The sequence below is a fragment of the Symphalangus syndactylus genome, chromosome 11 (genome assembly GCF_028878055.3).
Source record: "Symphalangus syndactylus isolate Jambi chromosome 11, NHGRI_mSymSyn1-v2.1_pri, whole genome shotgun sequence".
Classification (NCBI taxonomy): Eukaryota; Metazoa; Chordata; class Mammalia; order Primates; family Hylobatidae; genus Symphalangus; species Symphalangus syndactylus.
In genome coordinates, this window is record NC_072433.2 from 46,132,905 (window position 1) to 46,153,480 (window position 20,576).

At 48.1% G+C, this 20,576-nt stretch overlaps 1 pseudogene; it reads right to left on the minus strand.

Annotated features, from left to right (window-relative positions):
• Positions 1-430: 430 nt before the first annotated feature.
• LOC129492619 (creatine kinase B-type-like) lies at positions 431-2,360 on the minus strand (annotated as a pseudogene).
• Between the last annotated feature and the right edge of the window lie 18,216 nt (positions 2,361-20,576).

Genomic DNA, 20,576 nt, shown 5'->3' on the forward strand with positions numbered 1-20,576 from the left:
AAAGTCCCTCTCTCATTTATTTTAACTCCCACCCCCCATTTCTATTCCCCGACTTCCCATGTGCAACCTTCCTAATATGTTTGATACGCATCTTTTTGTTTGTATGTATTTTTAGAAAATGTTTATTGTTTTTGTATGCAAAAAAAATTAATAAAAAAAAATAAAAAATAAAAAATAAATAAAAAAAAAGAAAAAAAAAAGAAAAATACTTTGCTAGCTTCCTTTTTTCTATTATTATTATTTTTTTTTTTGAGACAGAGTCTTGCTCTGTCACCCAGGCTGGAGTGCAGCGGCACCATCTCGGCTCACTACAACCTCTGCCTCCTGGGTTCAAGCGATTGTCTTGCTTCAGCCTCCCGAGTAGCTGGGACTACAGGCGCGCACCACCATGCCCGGCTAATTTTTTTGATTTTTTAGTAGAGGTGAGATTTCACCATGTTGGCGAGGTGACGCCCACCCGCATCTGCACCAGCTCCACCTCCGGGAAGCCCTGGAGGTCAGTGTTGGAGACGCTGAAGACCCCACCCACCGCGGCCACGTCCACACCGTCTGTCCCTCGCTTCTGAAGTCACAGCCTCTTTTTTTTTCCTTTTTTTGAGACAGAGTCTCCCTCTGTAGCCAGGCTGGAGTTCAGTGGCACTATCTCGGCTCACTGCAACCTCCGCCTCCTGGGTTCAAGCGATTCTTCTGCCTCAGCCTCTGGTGTAGCTGGGAGTACAGGCGCGTGCCACCGTGCACAGCTAATTTTTATATTTTTAGTAGAGATGCAGTTTCACCATGTTGGTCAGGATCATCTTGATCTCTTAACCTCGTGATCTGCCCGCCTCGGCATCCCAAAGTTTTGAGATTACAGGCGTGAGCCACCACACCTGACCATTTTTTGTTTTTTGTTTTTGAGACGGAGTTACGCTCTTGTTGCCCAGGCTGGAGTGCAATGGCACGATCTCGGGTCACTGCAACCTCCACCTCCCAGGTTCATGCCCTTCTTCTGCCTCAGCCTCCGGAGTAGCTGGGATTACAGGCATGCGCCACCACGCCTGGCTAATTTTTCACATCTTTAGTAGAGATGGGGGTTTCTCCACGGTGGTCAGGCTGGTCTCGAACTCCCGACCTCAGGTGATCCGCCTGCCTCGGCCTCCCAAAGTGCTGGGATTACAGGCGTGAGCCACTGGACCCAGCCACAGCCTCTTTTTTTTTTTTTTTTTTGAGACAGTCTTGCACTATTGCCCAGGCTGGAGTGTAGTGGCGTGATCTCAGCTCACTGCAACCTCTGCCTCCCAGGTTCAAGCGATTCTCGAGTCTCACCCTCCCGAGTAGCTGGGATTACAGACATCCGCCACCACGCCCGGCTAATTTTTGTATTTTTAGTACAGACGGTGGTGTCACCATGTTGGCCAGGCTGGTCTTGAACTCCTTGACTTCAAGTGATCTGCCCGCCTCGGCCTCCCAAAGTGCTGGGATTACAGGCATGAGCCACCGCGCCCAGCCTGAAGTCACAGCCTCTTAAGCACCTCCGAGAAGTGCTTGCCCAGGTGGGGCAGCCTGATGTGCACACTTGCCCCTGCAGCCCTGTGCCCAGGTTGGGAGGGCAGGTGAGTATGGAGCCCAGGTGAGGGTTCCACATGAACTCGTCGTTCCTAGACTTGAAGTTTCAAACCAGGAGAGGCCGGGGCAGAAGCAGTAAACGCCTCCTTCGTGTTGCCCCCCTGTTGCACAGAGATGGCCCGCAGGTGGTCCTTGTCGCCGCCCCACACCAGGAAGGCCTTACTGTCCTTGTGCCAGATGCCGCGGGAGTTGGGCCATGCCCGAGGCCAGGAGCACGGGCGGTACGGGCTCGTGGAAGAGGAGGTGGCTGTCGAGGAGCTGCTGTTGCTGCTCTGCGTAGGTCCTGCTCTTGGACGCGTCGTCCGGGCCCGCCAGGTCGCCGACCAGTCTCTAGGGCGTCCACCGCGGGTCCCAGGGGAGGCAGAAGTCGAGGCCGTGCGCACCGCGAGCTCAGCACAGCTGGGGGCCAGGTGGCCGCCGCCCGGCAGGTTGTCGGGGTTAAGCTGGGTCTTGTGCTCATCGCTGGGCTTGTAGTGCCGTGCGGGTCCTCAAGGATGGGGCCGAAGAGATCCTTGAACAAGTCGTAGGACTCTTCGTCGGCCGCCACGCGGCCCACGGCCCTGAGTACGGGTGGCCCGGGCTGTCCACGCGGGTCTGGATGACGCCTCCAGCGCGAAGCCACCCCTGGCGCGCAGTTCCGCATTCAGCTGGGGCAGCGCCTCGGCCACTGGGTCTTGGTGGCCGCTCAGGTCGGGAAACTCGTCCTGCGCCGGGAAGCGCAGCTTCAGCGCCCCGCGGCTGTCGGAGAAGGGCATGCGCGGGCGCTCGGTCGGTCCGCAGCTCTGAGCGTGGCCACTTTTTAACCGTTATAAATAATTCTGCTATCAACATTCATATGTATACTTTTCTTTTCTTTTTTTTTTTTTTTTTTGAGACGGAGTCTCGCTCTGTCGCCCAGGCTGGAGTGCAGTGGCACAATCTCGGCTCACTGCAAGCTCCGCCTCCTGGGTTCACGCCATTCTCCTGCCTCAGCCTCTCCGAGTAGCTGGGACTACAGGCGCCCGCCACCACGCCCGGCTAACTTTTTGTATTTTTAGTAGAGACGGGGTTTCACCGTGGTCTCGATCTCCTGACCTCGTGATCCGCCCGCCTCGGCCTCCCAAAGTGCTGGGATTACAAGCGTGAGCCACCGCGCCCGGCTATGTATACTTTTCTTATGAGCATATTCTTAGTATTGAAATTGTGGGATATACGGTAACACTATGTTTATTTATTTTTATTTTTTTCCAGACTGGAGTGCAGTGGCGCTATCTCGGCTCACTGCAACCTACCCCTCCCAGGTTCAAGCGATTATCCTGCCTCAGCCTCTCGAGTAGCTAGGATTACAGGAGCCCGCCGCAACACCCGGCTAATGCTTGTGTTATTTTAGCAGAGACGAAGTTTTACCATGTTGGTCAGGCTAGTCTCAAACTCCTGACCTCAAGTGATCCACCCGCCTCGGCCTAACAAAGTGCTGGGATAACAGGCGTGAGCCACCGCGCCCAGCTTCTATGTTTCAATTTGTAAAGAACTGCCTGTTTTCCAAAGGAGCTGCCCTATGTTTCTGTTTTCTCTTTAGCAATCTTTGTTTTAAAATATTATTTTGGTTTTGAATTTATTTCTTTGGTGGTGGTGGTTGTTGTTGTTGTTGTTGTTTTTCTTTTTGAGACAGAGTCTGGCTCTGTTGCCCAGACTGGAGTGCAGTGGCGCAATTCCGGCTCACTGCAAGCTCCGCCTCCCAGGTTCACGCCATTTTCCTGCCTCAGCCTCCTGAGTAGCTGGGACTGCAGGCGTCCGCCAACACGCCCGGCTAATTTTTGTATTTTCAGTAGAGACAGGATTTCGCCATGTTAGCCAGGCTGGTCTCGAACTTCTGACCTTAGGTGATCCACCCACCTTGGCCTCCCAAAGTGCTGGGATTACAGACATGAGCCACCGTGCCCGGCCCTGAGCTCTTGGCTGTACCTTTTGGCTTTCTCGAAAAAACAAAAATGTGGCCAGGCACCGTGGCTTACGCCTGTAATCCCCGCATTTTGGGAGACCGAGGTGGGCAGATTGAGCTCAGGAGCTCAAGACCAGCCTGAGCAACATGAGGAAACCCCATCTCAACAAAAATTAGCCAGGCATGATGGCACACACCTGTAGTCCCAGCTACTCAAGAGGCTGACATGGGAGAATCGTCTGAGCCAGGGAGGTCGAGGCTACAGTGAGCTGTGACTGTGCCACTGCACTCCAGCCTTGATGACAGAGTGAGACCCTGTCTCAATCAAAACAACACAACAACAAAATACTGAAAAAAACAAAAATGATAAAGTTTGTTTTGCCACACTTGGGTGAAAAATAAATGAAACAAATTTTAATTCCTTAATTTAGCTAATAAGATTAAACCATATATACATATTTTAAAGGCCTAATTAAAAAAATTAAATGATTATTAGGAGCAGCTTAATTCAGTGGTTCTGGCCCAGAGTCTCTCAGAAGGGAGTTGTAATCGTGCTGTTGGCCAGGGCTGAGCATCTGAAGGCTTGACAGGAACTAGGGGATGTGCTTCCAAGATGGCACCGGCCCCTGGCTATTGGCAAGTGGCCTCATCCCTTGCCGCATGGACCTATCTATAGGGATGCCATAATGTCCTTGTGACATGTCAGCTGACTTCCCTCCCAGATGAAGTGATTCAAGAGAGTGGCCCACTTTGGGAGGCCCAGGAAGGTGGATCGTTTCAGCCCAGGAGTTGAAGACCACCCTGGGCAACACAGTGAAACCCTTTCTCTGCAAAAAAAAAAAAAAAAAAAAAGAAAAAGAAAAGACAAAAAAAATTAGCTGGGCATGGTAGTGCATGCCTGTAGCCCCAGCTACTTGGGAGGCTGAGACAGGAGGATCACTTGAACCTGGGAGGTTGAGGCTGCAGTGAGATGTGATCGTGCCACTGCACTCCAGCCTGGGTGACAGAGCAAGAGCCTGTCCCAGTCCGCAGGCTCCCCCAACCAACCAACCAAACAAACAAACAAAAAAGGCTGAGAGTAAGGTTGCAATTACTTTCATAACCAGGTCCCAAAAGTCACAAACCATCATGTCTGCTATATTCTATTTGTTAGAAGTGAGTCAACAAGTTCGGTCCACATTCAAGGAAAGGAGAAAATTAAACTCCACTTTTTTTTTTTTTTTTTTTTGAGACAGAGTCTCGCTATTTTGCCCAGGCTGGAGTGCAATAGCATGGTCTCAGCTCACTGCAACCTCTGCCTCCCAGGTTCAAGTGATTCTCCTGTCTCAACCTCCTGAGTAACTGGAATTACAGGTGCCTGCCACCACACCTGGATAATTGTTGTATTTTTAGTAGAGATGGGGTTTCACCATGTTGGCCAGGCTGGTCTTGAACTCCTGACCTCAGGTGATCCACCCCTCCCCCCACGGCCTCTGGGATTACAGGCATGAGCCGCCATGCTGGCTTTTTTTTTTTTTTTTTGAGACGGAGTCTCGCTCTGTCGCCCAGGCTGGAGTACAGTGGCGCGATCTCGGCTCACTGCAAGCTCCGCCTCCCGTGTTCACGCCATTCTCCTGCCTCAGCCTCTCCAAGTAGCTGGAACTACAGGCGCCCGCCACCACGCCCGGCTAATTTTTTGTATTTTTAGTAGAGACGGGGTTTCACCGTGGTCTTGATCTCCTGACCTTGTGATCCGCCCGCCTCGGCCTCCCAAAGTGCTGGGATTACAAGCGTGAGCCACCACGCCTGGCCTTTTTTTTTTTTGAGACGGGATCTCACTCTGTTGCCGTGGCTGGAGTGCAGTGACATGATGTCAGCTCACTGCAGCCTTAATCTCCCAGGCTCAAGTGATCTTCCCACCTCAGCCCCCCGCCCCAACCCCATCCCTCCAGCTGAGACTACAGGCCTGAGACACCATGCCCAGCTGATTTTTGTTTTTTGTCTGGTTGGCTGGGTTTTGGTAGAGATGGGGTCTCGCCATGTTGCCCAGGCTGGTCTCGAACTCAAGCTCAAGCAATCCACGCACCTCAGCCTTCCAAAATGCTGGGATTACAGGCGCGTGGTTTAAACTACACTTCTTTTTTTTTTTTTTTTTTTTTTGAGACGGAGTCTCGCTCTGTCGCCCAGGCTGGAGTGCAGTGGCGCAATCTCGGCTCACTGCAAGCTCCGCCTCCCGGGTTCACGCCATTCTCCTGCCTCAGCCTCTCCGAGTAGCTGGGACTACAGGCGTCCGCCACCACGCCCGACTAATTTTTTGTATTTTTAGTAGAGACGGGGTTTCACCGTGGTCTCGATCTCCTGACCTCGTGATCCGCCCGCCTCGGCCTCCCAAAGTGCTGGGATTACAAGCGTGAGCCACCGCGCCTGGCCTAAACTACACTTCTTAAAGGGAGACATGTCAAAGAATGTGTGGACATCTTTTAAAACCACTACACTGGCTGAGGTCATGTGGCCTCAGTTACTTACAGTGTGGGCTTCCCCATAGGACTGCTTAAGTATCCTTTTAACATAGCAACTGTTCTTCTACAGGGCACATTTTCCATCAGAGAATGGGAGGGAATCCACAACGTCTTTTATAACTGAACTTCAAAACTCACACTCTGTCATTTTTGCAATATCCTATTAGTTACACAGGTCACCCCAGTCAGTATGGGAGGGGACTAAATAAGGGCATGTATCCCAGGAAGTAAAAGTTTATACTGGCTTTCATAGGTACTCAAATGAAACAATAATTCCATCAGGGCATGCTGGGAGAGGTCCACAGAGGAAGTGACAGAGAGATGGGCCTTTGGGGTCCCACTGACCTGGAGAAAAATGAGAAGGATCTGTGTAGGTCATCTATCCTTGACCTGAAGACAGAAAGAAAGAACCAGGATGGGTGCCAGAGAGTCCACTTTTCACTGGTTTTTGATCCTGTTTCTAACTTTGCTCAAGATCTTTCATGCTTGCTATTAAAATGACTGCAGATGCTTCTAATCTCACAATATGCAATTAGACCTGTCAGGAGGTTCTTTAATAATAAGTATTAAGTACTTGATGAATGAACCAAAATGGCTATTCAAAGCCACTTTTTGTTCTGTCTTGTAATTAGGACCTGAGCTTCCCCCAGAGATTGGGAGAAATGAGATGTAGCCTTCACCTCTGCACCTGTCACCGTTAACATTCAGGACACAAAGCCCCTATCAATGAGCCTTTTAAGGCTTTTACATTTTTGGTGGGAGAAGAGGAAAAGTAGGAGCCTTAGCAGATCTTTAAAATATAAACATTAACCACTTATCTTAGAAAATAGATCCTAGGCTGGGTGTGGTGGCTCGTACCTGTAATACCAGCACTTTGGGAGGCCAAGATGGGCGGATCACCTGAGGTCGGAGTTTGAGACCAGCCTGGCCAACATGGTGAAACCCCATCTCTACTAAAAATACAAAAATTAGCCAGGCATGGTGCTGCATGCCTGTAATCCCAGCTACTCGGGAGGCTGAGGCAGGAGAATCACTTGAACCTGGGAGGCGGAGGTTGCAGTGAGCCAAAATTGCGCCACTGCATGCCAGCCTGGGCGACAGAGCAAGACTCCCTCTCAAAAAAAAAAAAAAGAAAAGAAAAAGAAAATAGATCCTGAATTATAAATTAGAGGGGTTTGTGTTCTTTCTTGTTTGTTTTTTCACCAGAAGCTTTGGGAATCATCACAATGCTACAAATGTGGTCATCGCTTGTTTATTCTTTTTTTTTTTTTTTTTTGAGACGGAGTCTCGCTCTGTCACCCAGGCTGGAGTGCAGTGGCGCGATCTCGGCTCACTGCAAGCTCCGCCTCCCGGGTTCACGCCATTCTCCTGCCTCAGCCTCTCTGAGTAGCTGGGACTACAGGTGCCCGCCACCACGCCCGGCTAATTTTTTGTATTTTTAGTGGAGACGGGGTTTCACCGTGGTCTCGATCTCCTGACCTCGGGATCCACCCGCCTCAGCCTCCCAAAGTGCTGGGATTACAAGCGTGAGCCACCGCGCCCGGCCTTGTTTATTCTTTTAATTTTTTTTTTTTTACAAATTTTATATATTTGCACAAAGGAGTCATCTTTAAATAACAACAGTAACAAAGATGAATACAAATAATTGTCCAGCTGGGAGCAGTGGGTTCACATCCGTAATCTTAACAGTTTGTGAGGCCAATGCAGGAGAATCGCTTGAGCCCGGGAATTTGAGACCAGCCTGGGAAACATAATGAGACTTTGTCTCTACAAAATATAATAAAATTAGTCGGGCATGCACATCGAGGCTGCAGTGAGCTATGATAATGCCACTGCACTCCATCCTGGGCAACAGAGCAAGACTTCATCTCGAAAAAAAATTAAATAAATAAAATAAAACAACAACAACAACAACAACAAAACCCCCAAAACTGTCCAGATGAAGAGAAAGAGTATGAGAAGCCTCATTTTTGGCTGGAAAGAGTGCTTTTCTTCTCCTCCTACAGAGCTAATAACACACTGGGTGGGCACATTCATTGTTGAAAAGCCAAAGGCTCAAAGCAGCTCAAGAGGCAGCCTCCTTTGTAGCTGGGTAACTCTGGACAGCCCAAGCCAGGCACCACCCTCGCTGAGCACTGAACTCAGCCCACCGCCTGCCCTGGGCACAGAGGAGTCTCCAGGAGTCCCACACCTTGCCTTGCCTCCTTTGCTTTTCCCTTTCATGCTATTTACTATTTATTGGGCATCTACTTTGCAGCTTGTCCTTTACATTACTTGTCGTTCTTTCTCTCAAACCCTGCAAAGTGGAATCATGAGCCCCATCTTACAGTTAAGGAACATGAAACTCAGAGAGTATGTAAATCAGGAATCAGAAATTTTGTGAAATAAAAACTCAACTCAAAATGGCTTAAGCAAAAAGTATTTCCTGGCTCACATAACCAAAAGAGCCAAGAATCTGATGGGCTTCAAGCACAGCTGGATCTATGCACTCATGTGAGCCATCGGGGCCCCATTTCTCTCTCTGCCCCTTGTTTCTGTACCCCTTGCAGGTAGGGTCTTCCTTATTGGTGTTGGAGGGATGCCTGGAATAGCCAAATACACTAAATTTCAATAAGTGTGGCAGCCATGAAAATGCTCCACTTGGATTTCTTTTCAAAAATAACTTGCAGGCTGGTATGGTGACTCACACCTTTCATCCCAGCACTTTGGGAGGCTGAGGAGGAAGAATCACTTTGTTACTGGAAAGGGGTCCCGATCAAGACCCCAATAGAAGGTTCTTGGATCTCATGCAAGAAACAATTCAGAGCAAGTCTATAAGGTAAAAGCAAGTTTATTAGGAAAGTAAAGGAATAAAAGAATGGCTACTCCATAGGCAAAGCAGCCCCGAGGGCTGCTGGTTGCCCATTTTTATGGTTATTTATTGATTATGTACTAAGCAAGGGGTGGATTATTCATGCCTCCCCTTTTTAGACCATATAGGGTGGCTTCCTGATGTTGCCATGGCATTTGTAAACTGTCATGGCACTGGTGGGACTGTAGCAGTGAGGATGACCAGAGGTCACTCTGGTGGCTGTCTCAGTTTTGGTGGGTTTTGGCCGGCTTCTTTACTGCAACCTGTTTTATCAGCAAGGTCTTTATGACCTGTATCTTGTGCTGACCTCCTATTCCATCCTGTGACTTAGAATGCCTTACCATCTGGGAATGCAGCCCAGTAGGTTTCAGCCTTATTTTACTTATTTTACTTATTCAAGATGGAGTTGCTTCAGTTCAAACGCCTCTGACAACTTGATGCCAGGAGTTTGAGATGAGCCTGAACAACATAGCAAGATGCCATCCCTATAAAAAAAAAATGAGCAGGCATGATGTTGCACACCTATAATCCCACCTACTTGGGAGGCTGAGGCAGGAGGATCACTTGAGCCTGGGAGTTTGAGGCTGCAGTGAGCTGTTTGTGCCACTGCACCCGGGCCTATGCAACAAAGACCCTGTCTCAAAAACAAAACAAAACCAAAACACAAAAACTTGCCATTCAGCTGCAAGGAGCGTAATTAGTTACCAACCTCCAGCTGTACCACCTTTAGGATTCATGCCTGGCTCAGTCAGCCATCAGCCAATGACCGGACACAGCAAAGTGTACCAGGGCCTGGTCATTTTTGCTCAATGCATGACTCCTGTAACAGGTAATCTTTGCTCCAGAGCTCGGCAGATAATGTAAGATCTGATTGTGTTCTGAGCCTCTCCCTGCCCGACCCTACTTCCTCCTCCTTTATCCTTCACAGCTGTTGCCCTTTCCCCCAAACACACCTCTGATACTTCAAACTCCATCTCCGCATCTTCCTCCCAGACACACTACACCTCACTGACCCCCCATCCCCACTCACAGCAGCTTTCCTGGCTTTACCCATATTCCTTTGGATCTCTGTATGCTTTTCAGTTGCTCTGTAGAGTATAGCAGGCTAGTCAACCTTGTGGGCTGGTCAGAGGCATCTGCAACAGTCGTGACAGCTGCGGAAAAAATGGATGCAAATTCTACAGCCTCAGAAGAAATGAGTGAAATTTTCCATGCTTGGTTTATTAGAGCTAATTCTGAAGTAAGACTTTTAGGACTTATAAAACCTACCAAATAGAAGACTGACCATGTGGCAAGGCTAACATGGGGTGGCTGCTAGAAAGCAAATGAGTGAAGCCAGAATATCACGTTGAGTTTAAGAGAAAAAGGAGGTCCGTCATATTTACATGGCACTTACAGGAGCCAGTTTTGGTGAGAAGAGAAATGTGTAATCCCTTGTGATGTTTAACCAGAAAATATGTTGCTAACCCCCAACAGGTGTCTATCAAAACACCTGCGGAGTACTTTAGAATTCAACAAATAACATACTTACATTATAATTAAAACCTCTCACATATTATTGCTGTACTTCTCACAAAGTCATTACTAAATTATGAGTAAATTTTTTTTTTGAGATGGAGTCTCGCTTTGTCACCCAGGCCAGAGTGCAGTGGCATGATCGCAACTCACTGCAACCTCTGCCTCCCAGGTTCAAGTGATTCTCCTGCCTTAGCTTCCCCAGTAGCTGAGATTACAGGTGCCCGCCACCACACCCTGCTAATTTGTGTATTTTTAGTAGAGTTGGGGTTTCACCATGTTGGGCAGGCTGGTCTTGAACTCCTAGCCTCAACTGATCCGCCCATCTCAGCCTCCCTAAGTGCTGGGGTTACAGGCATGAGCCACCGCACCCAGCCTGTAAGTAAATCATTCTTGAAGATACTTGATTCAACCCAACATGCAGAAAGTCAAAGTGCCTGGGATAACTCCCCCACTTCCCCTCCTGCCCTCCCACTTGATCAATGACTGATAGGTCAGGAGTTCAATGCCAAGCTCTTGGCCTGCAGTCAGACCTCCTGAAACAACTTTTCCTTCCGGGTTGCCCTGCAGGTCAAGCTGAAGCTACCTCCACAGGACTATGCCTGCAGTCACACCTGCTGGCTTCCTCTCCTCTGCCCTGCTCCCCGCTACTCCATTTTCCCTCTCCCCTGGGAGCACTACTTAACAAGTCAGTCTCACCTGAATCCACATCTTAGGGAGTACTTCTCCGAACCCAACCAAGAACCAGCCCCTGGGGTTGGTGCCTGTGCAGGAGCTCTGGCCTACGGAGCCATCCTGCTGAGCTCCTGCCCTCTTCCTGTCCCATCAGTTCCTGAGGGTGGAAGCAGCTTCCTCCGGTCACTGACCCTGGCCTGCTTCCCTGGACTTTGATTGTTTCCTTTGGTCCCTTCTCACACCTTTTTAGAAGCCTATCGTTAAACTCTCCCCAGGCATCCCTTTGTAGTGTACTACTGAAACTGCCTTTGCAAAATTTATAACTGAGGAAATTATGACAGTGAAAGAGATCAGACTTAATCCACTCTATCGTGCTTCTAACCTTTAAGCTCTCCTTTTTTTTTTTTGAGATGGAGTCTCACTCTGTTGCCCAGGCTGGAGTGCAGTGGCACAATCTCAGCTCACTGCAACCTCTGCCTCCCAGATTCAAGCAATTCTCCTGCCTCAGCCTCCCGAGTAGCTGGGATCACAGGTGCCCACCACCACGCCCGGTTAATTTTGTATTTTTAGTAGAGACTGGGTTTCACCATGTTGGCCAGGCTGGTCTCGAACTCCTGACCTCAGGTGATCTGCCCATCTTGGCCTCCCAAAGTGCTAGGATTACAGGTGTGAGCCACCTCGCCCGGCCTAAGCTGTTCTTACTCATTCCTGGGTGTAGGCCAAACTAACCTTGGGAAGGAATTCAGTTTCATGGTTTGACTCTGAAACAAAATTGATAATAGCCCTTTCCTGAAAAGACCCCCTTTTTGCCTGGGGCCCAGTCTGCCTTTGCCAGACTAACAAATTAGCTACAATATTAGAAATTATGGTTTAGAGGTCATGCGGACTTTGGCTCCAAAGAGTCTGAACCCATCCAAATTGCCCCTGGGGATAACATCACTATTGTAAAACCTAACATCAGTGCTTGAGATATTTTGCAGACCCTGCACTTGATGGATCAGCTGACACCACCCAGACCCGTAATCTGGCTCAACCAGTTCTGCCATCCCACCCAGGAACAGAAGACAGCAAGAAAACCTCTCTTCGACCCCCTGTGATTCTATCTCCAACCTGACCAATCAGCACTCCCCACTTCCCAAGCCCCTATCTCCCAAATTATCGTTAAAAACTTCGATCCCTGAATGTTCTGATTTGAGTAATCATAAAACTTCAGTCTCCTGCACAGCCGGTTCTGCATGAATTACTCTTTCTTCATTGCAATTCCCCTGTCTAGGCAGGTCTAGGCAGCGGGCAAGGTGAACCCACTGGGCAGTTACACTACCTACCTGTTTTCTGCCAGAAGCCTGAATCATAAATAGGATCATTACAGGATTTATTTTTAAAATATCCATCTTTTTAAAAATCCATCTTTTTTTTTTTTTTTTTTAAAGAGACAGGTCTCACTCTGTGGCCCAGGCTGGAGTGTGCAGTGGTGCTATCATAGCTCACTGCAGCCTCAAACTCCAGGGCTCAAGCAACTCAGCCTCCCGAGTAGCTGGGACCACAGGCATGCACCACCATCTTTTGTAGAGACTGGAGCTTGCTATGTTGCCCAGGCTGGCCTCGAACTCCTGGACTCAAGTGATCTCCGGGCCTCAGCCCCCAAGGTGCTGGGATTACAGACATGAGCCACCGTGCCTGCCCTTAAATGTCTGTATGTCTATCTATCTGTCTAATCAATCTGTCATAGCACTCTAGAGATTTGGAATGAAACAGAAAAAATGATTGCCCATTTTTGTCATCTAGTCAATTTGGCTCTGGGACTATATGTATAATAATCTGATTTAGAGATAATATTGAGAGTCTGATTTTAAGGTTCTTCCTGAATATGAAGGTAGAGGTACTGGCCTACCCCTTTCCCCCCAAATTGGCCCTCAGAAAGGCCTTTCAGCTGGAAACAGCCAGTAAACAACTTGCAAAAGCCAGCATCCGGCGCTAGATGGCAGCTGTGACCCACTGGTGTTGTTGCGCACTGACGTCCATTAACAATTCCAGGCCTGGCCCAGCAGGTTCACCATTTGCAGCCCAGAAAAAGCCAGCTCTCCTGCTGGCTCTCCACTCTGAAATCAGGGTTAGTCCACATTCCTCCAATGCAGAAGCAGTTCGTGATTTTCCAGCACTTTGGGTACCTGGGACTCCCTGCCCTGTCAGGGCCTGGGAAGGTTCCTATTGGTATCTCTCTCCAACCACCCTCCCTCAGTGCACCCGTTGCTAGACACTCAAACAAATGGAAACCCAAGGGTCAGGGTCTCTGAGGAGAAGACCAGAATATAGACATTCAGGGGGAACTCTCCTGGTGCAGGAAAGATTGCTGTGTTTGGGCTCTACCTGGCTAGATGACCTCCATAATCGCTTTAGCTGGCCTCCCTTACCCTCTTTGGACTTAGCAAATGAGTGCCATTGGTCTTGCAAGTAACTGAAGCCCTATGCAAACTAGCCTAAGCCATATAAAAAGATGGGATAGTTATTTAGTTAATAGCTTTTTTTTTTTTTTTTGAGATATCCAGGCTAGAGTGCAGTGGTACTATCATGGCTCACTGCAGCCTCAACTTCCTGGGCTCAAGTAATCCTCCCACTTCAGCCTTCTGAGTAGCCGGGACTACAGGTGTGCACCATGTTTTTGTTTTGTTTTGTTTTTGTTTTTGTTTTTTGTTTTTTGTTTTTGGTAGAGATGAGGTCTTCTTATGTTGCCTAGGCTGGAAACTCCTGGTCTCAAGCGATCCTCCAACCTCAGCCTCACAGAGTGAGGCTTTAAAAGCCATAGGTGTGTTAATTTAGACACAACTATAGCCACATGGGTTTCAAGTATGGCTGTATCCAGGTGCTCAAAAAAAAATCAGAAATCAATTTGTCTCCATCTATCTCTACCCTTCTCTTTCAAGCACAATATCCAAAGTGCTGAAAGAAATGCAGGTCTTTCTTCCTAGTTATGCCAAGAATCCCAGACTTGACTTAAATTCAAACTCATTCCTAAATTAATCACATGGGAGGAGGCCTGGTAGATGACATACTCAATTTGGCTAGGTCAAGCGCTCATTATTAGAAAGAGGGGTAGGTCAGGATAAGAATGAGGGAGCCTTGGATCCTCCAAAAATCAGGGTCCTGCCACCTGGAGAAGACACAAGACAAACCAATTCATCGATGCCCACGATGACCAGACAGCGAGTTTCCATCCCCCTCTCACTCACTTTCACCAGTTTACTCATTTGGTACACTTCAGGACGTCCTGAAAGCACTTCCAGCCCTCCCTCTCCCTTCTTCCCAGATAAAAGTCCTGCTTATTCAATCTCTGGGTGCTCCTATCAGACAGTCTCCTAACATTCTGTTTTTTTCCTTCAAAGCATTCTGTTTTTTCCCTTGATCAGTTCAAGATAATATTGTGATATGTGTGATTATTAACCTAGTGTGTAACTTTCCGCTAGACCAGAAACTTCAAAGGGACAAGGTCTTGGTGTCCCCAGACCCTCATACAGTAACTGGCACATAGAGGATATTCAGGAAATGTACATTTGTTCATTCATTAGATAATTGTCTATTAGAAACTGAGGAAAATAAGTTCAATCAGACATAGTCCCTTTCTAGCCTCTACCTTAGTGATGAAGGCAGACTAGTAAATCAATGATCACTGTCCAATTGCAATGCTTTCTCCAAGAGTGGTGAACTCGAGGGAGCCTGGGGAAGGAATATCAAAATCAGAGGGCTCCAATAGCGTTTCCCAGCAGAGTCATGACGTTGGCCTAACTTTAGAAAAATGAGAAGGCATTAGAGAGATGAAGGAGAGGAAGAAGATTCCCTCTGAAGCGTATTTGAAAACATGGAAATGTAGGCCGGGCGCGGTGGCTCACGCCTGTAATCCCAGCACTTTGGGATGCTGAGGTGGGTGGATCACAAGGTCTGGAGATCCAGACCATCCTGGCTAACACGGTGAAACCCTGTCTCTACTAAAAATACAAAAAATTAGCCGTGCGAGGTGGCGGGTGCCTGTAGTCCCAGCTACTCGGGAGGCTGAGGCAGGAGAATGGCGTGAACCCCGGGGGGCGGAGCCTGCAGTGAGCAGAGATCACATCACTGTACTCCAACCTGGACGACAGCGAAACTCTGTCTCAAAAAAAAAAAGAAAACATGGAAATGTAACATAGCCTGATGTATTCTGGTGGGACTTGATGACCTTAGTCTCATTGTATTAACTCTCTAAAACAGGAAGTAACTATCTAGGAAGCAAGTCCTTTAGATAAGCCAATGCCTTTTTTAAAACAGTAGAAAATAAAGGGGCAGACTGGGCGTGGTGGCTCACACCTGTAATCCCAGCACTTTGGGGGGCTGAGGTGTGAGCATTCCTTGAGGCCAGGAGATTGAGACCAGCCTGGGCAACATAGCGAGACCCCATCTCTTTAAATTTTTTTTTAATTAGCTGGACATGTTGGCATGTGCCTGTAGTCCCAGCTACTTCAAAGGCTGAAGCAGGAAGACTGCTTCAGCCTAAGAGTTTGAGGCTGCAGTGAGCTATGATCACACGGCTACACTTCAGCCTGGTGACAGTGAGGCCCTGCCTAAAAAAAAACAACAGTAACAACAACAGAAATGAGATTTATTCAAAGTAGAAGTTTTTTTTTCTTTTTCTTCTTTTCTTTTTTTTTTTTTTTTTTTTTAGACAGAGTCTCACTCTGTCACCCAGGCTGGAGTACAATGGCATGATCTTGGCTCACTACAACCTCCACCTCCCGGGTTCAAGTGATTCTCCTGCCTCAGCCTCCCGAGTAGCTGGGACTACAGGCACACGACACCACACCTGGCTAATTTTTGTATTTTTAGTAGAGACAGGGTTTCACTATGTTGGCCAGGCTGGTCTCCTGACCTTGTGATCCGCCCACCTCGGCCTCCCAAAGTGCTGGGATTACAGACGTGAGCCACTGCGCCCGGCCAAAAGTAGAATGTTTCTGGAAAAAGACTGGATACACAGCTGGGCGCAGTGGCTCACGCCTGTAATCCCAGCACTTTGGGATTACCCAAATCCCAGGTGAGGCGGGCAGATCACCTGAGGTCAGGAGTTCGAGAGCAGCCTGATCAATATGGCAAAACCCTGTCTCTATTAAAAATACAAAAATTAGCCGTGCATGGTGGCCGGTGCCTGTAGTCCCAGCTACACGGGAGGCTGAGGCAGGAGAATTGATTGAACCTGGGAGGCGAAGGTTGCAGTGAGCCGAGATCGCGCCACTGCACTCCAGCCTGGGAGACAGAGCAAGACTCCGTCTCAAAAAAAAAAAAAAAAAGACTGGATACAAAGAATATGGAGACAGTCTCTGATGATATCAGTGCCTGGTAGTAGGACCTTAGTAAACATTCAAATGCTTGGATAAAAGTAATTGGCATTGATATGGTTTGCTTTAAGCAGAGAACAAGCCAGCCAGGAATCTAGCCCATTAAGAATTCAAGCAGACTCCTAAAGGCACACAAAAGAAATAAAGGGTAAAAGAAATCACTTTAAAACAGGAAGATTTATATAACCCTGTCTGTGCAGAAGAAAAATGTTCCCAGTTTCACATGCCATTCACTGCCAGGATCTGAGATTGTTACTAAGAAAGAGATGGGAGGAGGGTGTTGAGGGAAATAAGATGCCAGGCCAGGACACAGGCACAGAGAATTTGACATTTAGGGTTTGAAAAGACTTGGAACACAAGCCTCTTTTGCTTTTAAGGCTTCTCTTAATTGCCACATTTGAGGCCTGGGATTTATGAAGAAAGCACTTTTCAAAAGGACAATTTACACTTCATTATAAAGTTCAAGTGCAGTCCCCAATTTCCCCTCTAGTTGCAATCCTGAGCCATTTGTGGAGCAGCTGTGTCAAGTGGGGAGGAGAGCTATAAATGGTTTATAAATCATTGCACAACGTCACAGATGGAAGCAGTTGCTGTTGCACCAGCTGGCAGCGAAATTGTGAATCAGTCTAAAGTTCTAGAACAATGTTTGTGAATCAAACCTCACAGTGAAATGCCCTTAATGGTATTCAACAGCTATGCCCTCACCCCCAGACCAGCTTCAAGGCAAACCACAACAGCCATGCCCTCACCCCCAGACCAGCCTCAAAGCAAACTACACCCCAGTGTGTGTGGGGGCCAAGGAGACTTTTACTTCACCCTTGGAAGTTTCACTGAAAAATCAGCTCACAAAAGGTAGGTTAATTGGAGAAGAAGCATGACATGTATACACAGGAGCCTTCTGAATGAAGACCCAAAGATGTAGGGGAAGTTGTCCATTTTTACGCTTAGATTCGACAAAGTCTGGACAGCCATGTAGAAATGGGATTGGGCAAAAAGGGTCTGTGCTAACGCTAATAGACAGAGTGGGGAAACCCGGCAAATTCTGTCGGTCTGGATTCTTCTTGGCCTCTCTGAGCAGCATTCCTTCCCCTCTAGGTATGGGGCAGGATCCTCTTTCCAATAGGGATCTTGTGACCTACGGTCAAACAGGGTAGGCCAGTTTTTTCACAGAATATTTTTAGGTTTTATGGCTGGCTTTGGGGAAAAAGGGTTTTGGTGTCTATGATCTGCCTTGAGGAAGAGGGATTCTAGTTTCTATAACTAGTTCTGGGGGAGAATGGGCCTAAAAGACAGGAGGGCAGAAGTCAGTGAAAACCTTTTGCTTCTAAGACTGCTTCTGCAGCCTTCGTCTTGGGGTATCATTTTCTGAGCCCCAACACATGCAAAGGGGTGAGACCTGGAAGTTGCTCATTGCAGACTAAGATGGGTAAACTGATGAAAAGGGTCACTTCAAGCCACAGCATCACTGTCCTAGGCCAAAGGAACACTGCCCTTTGTTGAACACTTGCTCCATTAGGAATTTCTCCATTCCTAAGGATCATGAAATCTCAATAATGGCAAAGACATCTAGATCTTGTTGCATGCCAGTCAGAGTTCTAAGTATTTTATACATATTAAATCAATTTTATGTCAATAATTTTATGACGGTGAGGCTATTATCTCCCATTGTACAGGTGAGGAAACTGAGGCACAGAGATTGGTAACTTACCCAAGGTCACATACCCTAAATGGTAAAGCCATTGTTAGAACCAAGGTGGTTTGGCACCACAGTACACACCCTCAACCACTGTGACATGCTGCCCCTTGGCACCACAGTACACACTTTCAAACACTGTGACGTGCTGCCTCTTTTTGTTATTGTTGTTAATTCAATTTTTAAAAAATTGAGGCGGGGGCTAGAAGCGGTGGCTTATGCCTGTAATCCCAGCACTTCGGGAGGCCAAGGCGAGCATATCACTTGAGGTCAGGAGTTCAAGACCAGCCTGGCCAACATGGCAAAACCCCATCTCTACTAAAAAAAACAAAAATTAGCTAGGTGCAGTGGTGAGTGCCTGTAATCCCAGCTACTCGGGAGGCTGAGGCAGGAGAATCGCTTGAACCGGGAGATGGAGGTTGCAGTGAGCCGAGATCGTGCCACTGCACTCCAGCCTAGGCGAAAGAATGACACTCCGCCTAAAAAAAAAAAATGAGATGGGGTCTTGCTACATTGCCTAGGCTGGTCTCAACTCCTGGGCTCAAGAAATCCTCCCACTTCTACCTTCCAAAGTGCTGGGATTACAGGTGTGAACCACCACGCCTGGCTGTGTGTGTGTGTGTGTGTGTGTGTGTAACAGAGTCTCACCGTCGCCCAGGCTGGAGTACAGTGGTGCAATTTCGGCTCACTGAAACCTCCGCCTCCTGGGTTCAAGTAATTCTTGTGCCTCAGCCTCCCGAGTAGCTGAGATTACAGGTGCCTGCCACCACGCCCAGCTAATTTTTGTATTTTTAGTACAGACGGGGTTTCACCATGTTGGCCAGGCTGGTCTTGAACTCCTGACCTCAGATGATCCGCAAGCCTTGGCCTCCCAAAGTGCTGGGATTATAGGTGTGAGCCACTGTGCCCTGCCTTTTTTTTTTTTTTTTTTTTTTTTGAGACGGAGTCTCACTCTGTCGCCCAGGCTGGAGTGCAGTGGCGCAGTCTTGGCTCACTGCAAGCTCCGCCTCCCGGGTTCACGCCATTCTCCTGCCTCAGCCTCTCCGAGTAGCTGGGACTACAGGCGCCCGCCACCACGCCCAGCTAATTTTTTTTTGTATTTTTTAGTAGAGACGGGGTTTCACCGTGGTCTCGATCTCCTGACCTTGTGATCCGCCCACCTCGGCCTCCCAAAGTGCTGGGATTACAAGCGTGAGCCACCGCGCCCAGCCTTTCTTTTTTTTTTTTTTTTTTAATTGAGACTGCTGCCTTTCCGAGGGGGTGCCGTCTGAGATATGCTGAGCTATCCCTTGTCACATTCCCCCCTCCCTTCCTCTTCATTCAAGGAGTTCTGATGAGGCTGCCTTCTTTATTGGTAACCAGCAGTGGAGCCTTTGACTAGGTATGAGCCAGTCGGACATCAGCCTTGCCCTGACCTCAGTGATCTGGGTGGGACTCAGGCTGGGGCTGTGATGCAGTGAGAGCCAGTGAGTCACGATGAGACTTTTCCTGAGGCCTCTCTGTTCTCTGCTGATTTTGGATGGCAGGGAGTTCAGCAAGGATCTACTGGAGCCCTTTCACTACATGAGGGGAGGCTGCCTGAGGGGAAGTCGACAAACAGAGAAAACAGCAAAGAGGGGACCTGGGCTGCAGACCAGGAGCCACAGCAGTGACTGGGGCATCACCAAGAGCACATAGTGCTGGGCTCATGTCACATAATATAAATGGGCCCCAGGGCTGGGAAGGGCAATATTGCCATCACCTCATTTGAATCCTGAATCCAGCCACTCCTGAAGTGTCAAATACCTCCACACTCCATGAGCCAATGTATATGTATTTAAAAGGCAATATGAGTAGGGTTTTCTGTCACTTGAATCATAATGCATCCTAATCAAAACAATCTCAATAAGCCTAGCAAAAACTGAGCCAGAAAGCCCATTAGTTACCAATGCTGGGATGGAACAGTAAGTCTGCCAGTCAAAAATTAAACTGTGAATCAAGGTCCTCACCATGCTAAACAACAGAGAAAGAGCCAGGAACATGTTTCTAAAATCGTCAACCATTCTCAAGCTTTACATTTTTGTACAAATGGAGAATGGCAACAGCACAGATAATCCCACACAACTGCATTAAAGGATTCACTTTCATGATTGCATTTCACTCTGGTTAATGTTAAAATGACTTTGTCCCATCCTCAGCAGACTCTGGTCCGTGGTCCTCAGCCCTACTGAGATGGCATTTAAGTCAGCCAGGCATCCAAAGGGAACCCAGAGACAAAGGGACTTTAGCTTCATCTATGTGTTCATCTCTTATGAAGGAAGGTCATATAATTGAAAGTTATCTTTAAAAAGTTGAAGTTAGGGGCTGAGCATGGTGGCTCACGCTTGTAAATCCCAGCACTTTTGGGAGACCGAGATGGGAGGATCACTTGAGCTCTGGAGTTCAAGACCAGAGGCTTGGCAACATAATGAGACCCCGTCTC